Source organism: Oncorhynchus tshawytscha, linkage group LG28 (assembly GCF_018296145.1).
Source record: "Oncorhynchus tshawytscha isolate Ot180627B linkage group LG28, Otsh_v2.0, whole genome shotgun sequence".
Classification (NCBI taxonomy): domain Eukaryota; kingdom Metazoa; phylum Chordata; class Actinopteri; order Salmoniformes; family Salmonidae; genus Oncorhynchus; species Oncorhynchus tshawytscha.
In genome coordinates this window covers 40,984,183-40,991,238 of record NC_056456.1, presented here as the reverse complement: position 1 = coordinate 40,991,238, position 7,056 = coordinate 40,984,183, and positions in this window count along the sequence as shown.

Genomic DNA, 7,056 nt, shown 5'->3' with positions numbered 1-7,056 from the left:
TAGGTCACCCCTAGGATCAAGGTTAGGTCACCACTAAGGTCAAGGTTAGGTCACCCATAGGGTCAAGGTTAGGTCACCCATAGGGTTAGGTCACCACTAAGGTCAAGGTTAGGTCACCTATAGGGTCAGGGTTAGGTCACCCCTAGGGTTAGGTCACCCATAAGTTCAAGGTTTGGTCACCCCTAGGGTCAAGCGTAGGTCACCACTATGTCACGGTTAGGTCACCCATAGGGTCAGGGTTAGGTCACCCCTAGGGTCAGGTCACCCATAAGGTCAAGGTTAGGTCACCGCTAGGGTCAAGGTTAGGTCACCCATAGGGTCAGGATTAGGTCACCCCTAGGGTCAGGTCACCCCTAGGGTCAAGGTTAGGTCACCCATAGGGTTAGGTCACCCATAAGGTCAAGGTTAGGTCACCCCTCGGGTTAGGTCACCCATAAGGTCAAGGTTAGGTCACCCCTCAGTCTTTAGGCTATTCAGATCTACTTATCAGTGGCCACTTATTAACAGAGAAAAACAAATCATTTCAGTTTATTTACCTTTCAGAAACCCCACCTGTCATCCCTTTGTGTACATTAGAAGAGAAGGTATGCACTGAGCATAAGTCGATACACCCTTTCCTGTTTAGTTTTGACAGAATATGTTAGTTAATGTTTTTGTATTCACTTACAGGGTTTAAGTCAGATTTAAGTCAGGCTAACGTTTCCTGCTTGGCTCTGTGATGGTGTCACCACCCGAAATGGTTAAAGTGGAACTGGCAGCGTTTGAACTACTTTGCAGGATATGAATCAAACATACATGATATCAGTCTAAAAAAACAAGGAGCCTAAACGTTAGCTAGCTAGCTGCTAGGAGGATGTCATGTCATTGGAGGAGTGGGTGAATGACTGACCTTCTTCCCCCCCCCCCTCATATCGTTTTCCGGTGGCTGTACACAGCTAGAGATGCAGGTGTCATTTGGTTAGCTAGCAAGAACTTGAACGACTGTTATCCAGTTAGCATCTCTCTTGTGCTCGCAAATTCACTCTGGCTATCTACTCCGATTTCCGAGCACTCTCGACAGAGTGTACCAGAGCGCAGAACAACTGATAAATTTACAAACGCGCAACACCTGCTGAATATGACCTGATGTCAGTAAACGTAGACAAAATAACTAATAGTTAGTCAAGAACGTTCTAGATAACACGAAAACAGCCTAACCAGCTCTGCTACGGCGAGTAAAAATGGTCAGAGTGGGGAGTTCTGTCATTTGTGTCTGGAAGTATCTAGCCAGCTTTAGCCAGTTAGCTTGGGTGCTTGACTGGGACAAGCATGCATTGACAGGATAGATGTAGAAGGACGAGGAGAATACAATTCTCCATCAATAGTGCAATTTTGACGGCGAACTAGCTGAAAACGTTTGAGAGGCTTATCTAATGTTCCTTCGTTAGATTTTAGCTCATTAGCTCATTAGCATTAGTTGTTGATGTGCATAACTGAGGGAGAGAGAGACTATGTTTTCATGGTTGTTTGATAAATAGGACTGTAAAGTTCCCAAATGTAAGAGGACTCCCGTGGTATTTACATATTTGTAGAAATCCATTCAGGTGTATTTTTGGGCGAATGCGTTCTAATGATCTAATGTCGTGCTGTTGCTACTGCCTGTAAACACACAGTCCAGTTCAAAGTGAATGATGACAGGCCCTACTGTCTGTAAACACACAGTCCAGTTCATAGTGAATGATGACAGGCCCTACTGCCTGTAAACACACAGTCCAGTTCAAAGTGAATGATGACAGGCCCTACTGCCTGTAAACACACAGTCCAGTTCATAGTGAATGATGGCCCTACAGGCCCGTCCAGTTCAAAGGCAAATGGCTTGTTTCCAGCAAAGTGAATAAAGGCCTACTGTACCTCTGATTGGCTACTGTCCAGTTCAAAGTGAATGATGACAGGTGCACCAGTTCATAGTGCCCTACTGCCTGTCCTGTCCTGATGACAGGCCCTACTGCCTGTAGACAAATGTTCTTATTCAATCTTATTTAGTGGTGCAGTGTCTAAATCAACTGTCCAAATGGACAGCCTGTCCTGGACGAGACAAATGTTCTTATTCAATCTTATTTAGGTGCAGTGTCTATCAACTGTCCAAATGGACAGCCGCTTTCTCGTTCTATATTGCTATAGAATTTTCATAAATACTATATGTAATTACCAAACATTATAAAAATGTATGAAAATGTGAAAATTACCATATCGAAGTGCTTGCTTGTCAGAAAATGTTTGTTTTAAAAAGTGTCATATTCTTGCTGGGGGTGTATATGAACAGATTTTTAATCAGATTTAGTGTTGCTAAAATACTCTCAGTTCCTATTTCACTTTTGTATTATTGTATTATAACAAATGCCTCTCTCAATTAAATTCAAGGGGCTTTATTGACATGGGAAACATATGTTAAAGCAAGTGAAGTAGATAATATACAAAGGACAAAGGGAGAGAGAGACGGAGGGAGGGAGAGACGGAGGGAGAAAGAGACAGAGGGAGGGAGAGAGAGGGACAAAGGGAGAGAGAGACGGAGGGAGGGGAGAGGAGGGAGGGAAAGAGACAGAGGGAGGGAGAGAGAGGGAGGGAGGGAGGGAGGGAGGGAGGGAGGGAGGGAGGGAGGGAGGGAGGGAGGGAGGGAGGGAGGGAGGGAGGGAGAGGGGACAGAGGGAGAGACAGAGGGAGGGAGGGAAGGAGGAGAGAGAGACGGAGGGAGGGAGGGATGGAGGAGAAAGAGACAGAGGGAGGGAGAGAGAGGGACAAAGGGAGAGAGAGAAGGAGGGAGGGAGGGATGGAGGGAGGGATGGACGGAGAGAGAAAAAACAGTCCCCTTGTTCCTCGCCTTAAACCCCGTTTGTAATCCCAGATTGTGAGAATAAACCCCCGTTTGTAATCCCAGATTGTGAGAATAAACCCCCGTTTGTAATCCCAGATTGTGAGAATAAACCCCGTTTGTAATCCCAGATTGTGAGAATAAACCCCGTTTGTAATCCCAGATTGTGAGAATAAACCCCGTTTGTAATCCCAGATTTTGAGAATAAACCCCGTTTGTAATCCCAGATTGTGAGAATAAACCCCTGTTTGTAATCCCAGATTGTGAGAATAAACCCCCGTTTGTAATCCCAGATTGTGAGAATAAACCTCAGTTTGTAATCCCAGATTGTGAGAATAAACCCCCGTTTGTAATCCCAGATTGTGAGAATAAACCTCAGTTTGTAATCCCAGATTGTGAGAATAAACCCACGTGTGTAATCCCAGATTGTGAGAATAAACCCACGTTTGTAATCCCAGATTGCAGTCTGATGGCTTGTAGACAGAAACTGTCTCTGAGTCTGTTGGTATCAGACCTCATGCTCTGATACAGTCTGATGGTTTGTAGATAGAAACGGTCTCTGAGCCTCTCGGTATCAGACCTCATGTTCTGATACCGTCTACCCGATGGTAAGGGAGTGAACAGCTCGTGGCTGGGGTGGATGTGGGGGTCCTTGGTGATGCTGCGGGCCTTCCTCAGACACCATTTTTGAGTATATGTCCTGGTTGGGTAGGAGCATGGTCCCAGTGATGTCCATGTCAGGTCCTCGGTTATGCAGACACCAAGGGACTTAAAACTGCCGACTCTCTCTACTGCCGTCCTGTTGATGTGGATCGGGGCGTGTTTCCTTCCTCTACTTCCTGAAGCCAAAAATCAACTCCTTTGTTTTGCTGATGTTGAGGGAGAGCTTGTTGTCCTGGCACCACAATGCCAGTTCACCTACATTGCGATTATATAGCGATGGAAATGGCATCTTCCATGGATCTGTTGGAACGGGAGGCTAATTGGAGTGGGTTCAGTGTGCCTAGCAAGCTGGCCTTGATGTGGGCCATGACCAGTCTCTCGAAGCACTTTCATGATAACTGGGGTGATTGCGACGGTGCGATAGTCATTTGGGCATGTCACCTTATTTTTCGTGGGCATTGGGACTTTGCTGGTCTCCTTGAAGCAGGTGGGGACTACATCCTGGGACAAGGACAGGTTGAAAATGTCTGAGAAGATGCTCGTCAGTAGGTCAGCACACACTCTGAGGATGCGGCCAGGAATCTTCCAACCAGAATTTCTGGAAAAGCAGGGAATTTTGGGAAATTTTGGGGTCTTATCAGGGACTACCTGGTCGTGATATCCAGGACACATGGACCCAGTGATCAGTCTTATCAGGGACTACTTGGTCATCTGTATCGCACTCTGAAGGGTCTTCTGGCCTTGTGTCTGTGTGCGTGTGTATTCGTTCGTGGAACAGAGGCCTCAGTTTGAAATCCAGAACCTCCATCGGACCCCCTCTCTGAGGACACAGATCTACACGTTCTAGAACACACAGAGAACCGACAGAACCGACGACACCTTTCAGAGTTTCTCTCTCTCTCCCCGTGGAGGGAAAATAGAGAGAGAGAGAGAGACAGAGAGAGAGGGAGAGAGAGAGAGGGAGAGAGAGAGAGAGAGAGAGACAGAGAGAGAGAGAGAGAGCAGAGAGAGAGACAGAGAGAGAGAGAGAGAGAGAGAGAGAGAGACAGAGAGACAGAGAGAGAGAGGGAGAGAGAGAGAGACAGAGAGAGAGAGGCAGAGAGAGAGAGAGAGAGAGAGAGAGAGGGAGAGAGAGAGAGAGAGAGAGAGAGGAGAGAGAGAGAGAGAGAGAGAGCAGAGAGCAGAGGGAGAGAGAGAGGGAGAGAGTGTTACGCCCTGGTCGAAGTATTTTGTGTTCTCAATGTGGTTCTCAATCAGAGGCAGGTGTTTATCGTTGTCTCTGATTGGGAACCATATTTAGGCTGCCATATTCTTTGAGTTTGTCATGGGTGATTGTCCTTAGTGTCCTTGTTCCTGTCTATGTGTTAGTTTTCACAAGTATAGGCTGTTTCGGTTTTCGTTACGTTTATTGTTTTTGTAGTGTTTATATTTAAATTTGTGTTACGTTTGTTTATTAAATTATGGATCGCAATCTACATGCTGCATTTTGGTCCGACTCTCCTTCACACCTAGAAAACTGTTACAGAATCACCCACCACCAATGGACCAAGCAGCGTGTTAACAGGCAGGAACCACAGGAGAGGCAACAGAGGCAGCAGCAGCAGGAGCAGCAGCAGCTGCAGTGGGAGAGGCTGCACCACCTGGAGAAATGGACATGGGAGGAAGAACTGGACGGTAAAGGACCCTGGGCTCAGCCTGGAGAATATCGCCGCCCCAAGGAAGAACTGGAGGCGGCGAAAGCTGAGAGGCGCAGGTATGAGGAGGCAGCACGGCGTAGCGGATGGAAGCCCGAGAGTCAGCCCCAAAAATTTCTTGGGGGGCTCACAGGGAGTAGGGCTACGCTAGGTAGGAGACCTACGCTAACTTCCTGTGGTTACCGGGGGCTAGAGAGACCGGGCAGGCACCGTGTTATGCAGTGGTGTCCCCAGTGCGGGTGCATAGCCCGGTGCGGTATATTCCAGCTCCGCGTATCGGCCGGGCTAGATTGAGCGTCGAGCCAAATGCCATGAAGCCGGCTCTACGCATCTGGTCCCCAGTGCGTCTCCTTGGGCCGGCTTACATGGCACCAGCCTTGCGCTCGGTGTCTCCGGTTCGCCTGCATAGCCCAGTGCGGGCTATTCCACCTCGCCGCACTGGCAGGGCGACCGAGAGCATTCAACCAGGTAAGGTTGGGCAGGCTCGGTGCTCAAGAGCTCCAGTGCGCCTGCACGGTCCGGTCTATCCAGTACCACCTCCACACCCCAGCCCTCCGGTAGCAGCTCCCCGCACCAGGCTTCCTGTGCGTGTCCTTGGTTCAGTACCACCAGTTCCAGCACCACGCATCAGGCCTACAGTGCACCTCGCCTCTCCAGCGCTGCGGAGCCTTTCTCCTCTCCTGCGCTGCCGGAGTCTCCCGCCTGTTCAGCGCAGCCAGAGCCTTCCTCCTCTACAGCGCTGCTGGAGTCTCCCGCCTGTTCAGCGCAGCCAGAGCTGTCGGTCTGCATGGAGCAGCCAGAGCTGTCGGTCTGCATGGAGCAGCCAGAGCTGTCGGTCTGCATGGAGCAGCCAGAGATGTCAGTCTGCATGGAGCAGCCAGAGCTGTCAGTCTGCATGGAGCAGCCAGAGCTGTCAGTCTGCATGGAGCAGCCAGAGATGTCAGTCTGCATGAAGCAGCCAGAGCTGTCAGTCTGCAAGGAGCTGTCAGTCTGCAAGGAGCTGTCAGTCTGCAAGGAGCTGCCAGTCTGCATGGAGCTGCCAGTCTGCACGGAGCTGCCAGTCTGGAAGGAGCTGCCAGTCTGGAAGGAGCTGCCAGTCTGCAAGGAGCTGCCAGTCTGCGGAGCCGCCAGAGCTGCCAGTCTGTAAGAAGCCGCCAGAGCTGTCAGCCTACATGGAGCAGCCAGAGCCGCCAGTCAGCGTGGAGCAGCCAGAGCCGCCAGTCAGCATGGAGCAGCCAGATCTTTCAGTCTGCCAGATCCGCCAGTCAGCCAGACTCTTCCAGATCTGCCAGTCAACCAGACTCTTCCAGATCTGCCAGTCAACCTAACTCTTCCAGATCTGCCAGTCAACCAGACTCTTCCAGATCTGCCAGTCAGCCAGACTCTTCCAGATCTGCCAGTCAACCAGACTCTTCCAGATCTGCCAGTCAACCTAACTCTTCCAGATCTGCCAGTCAACCAGACTCTTCCAGATCTGCCAGTCAACCAGACTCTTCCAGATCTGCCAGTCAACCAGACTCTTCCAGATCTGCTAGTCAACCAGACTCTTCCAGATCTGCCAGAACTGCCAGTCGGCCAGGATCCGCCAGTCGGCCAGGATCCGCCAGTCAGCCAGGATCCGCCAGATCCGCCAGTCAGCCAGGATCTGCCAGTCAGCCAGGATCTGCTGAGACCACCAGCCAGCCAGGATCTGGTAGATCTATCTACCTGCCTGAGCTTCCTCTCACTCCTGAGCTTCCTCTCACTCCTGAGCTTCCTCTCACTCCTGAGCTTTCTCTCACTCCTGAGCTTTCTCTCACTCCCAAGCTGCCTCAGTCCCGAGCTGTCCTTCAGTCCCGATCTGCTCCTCAG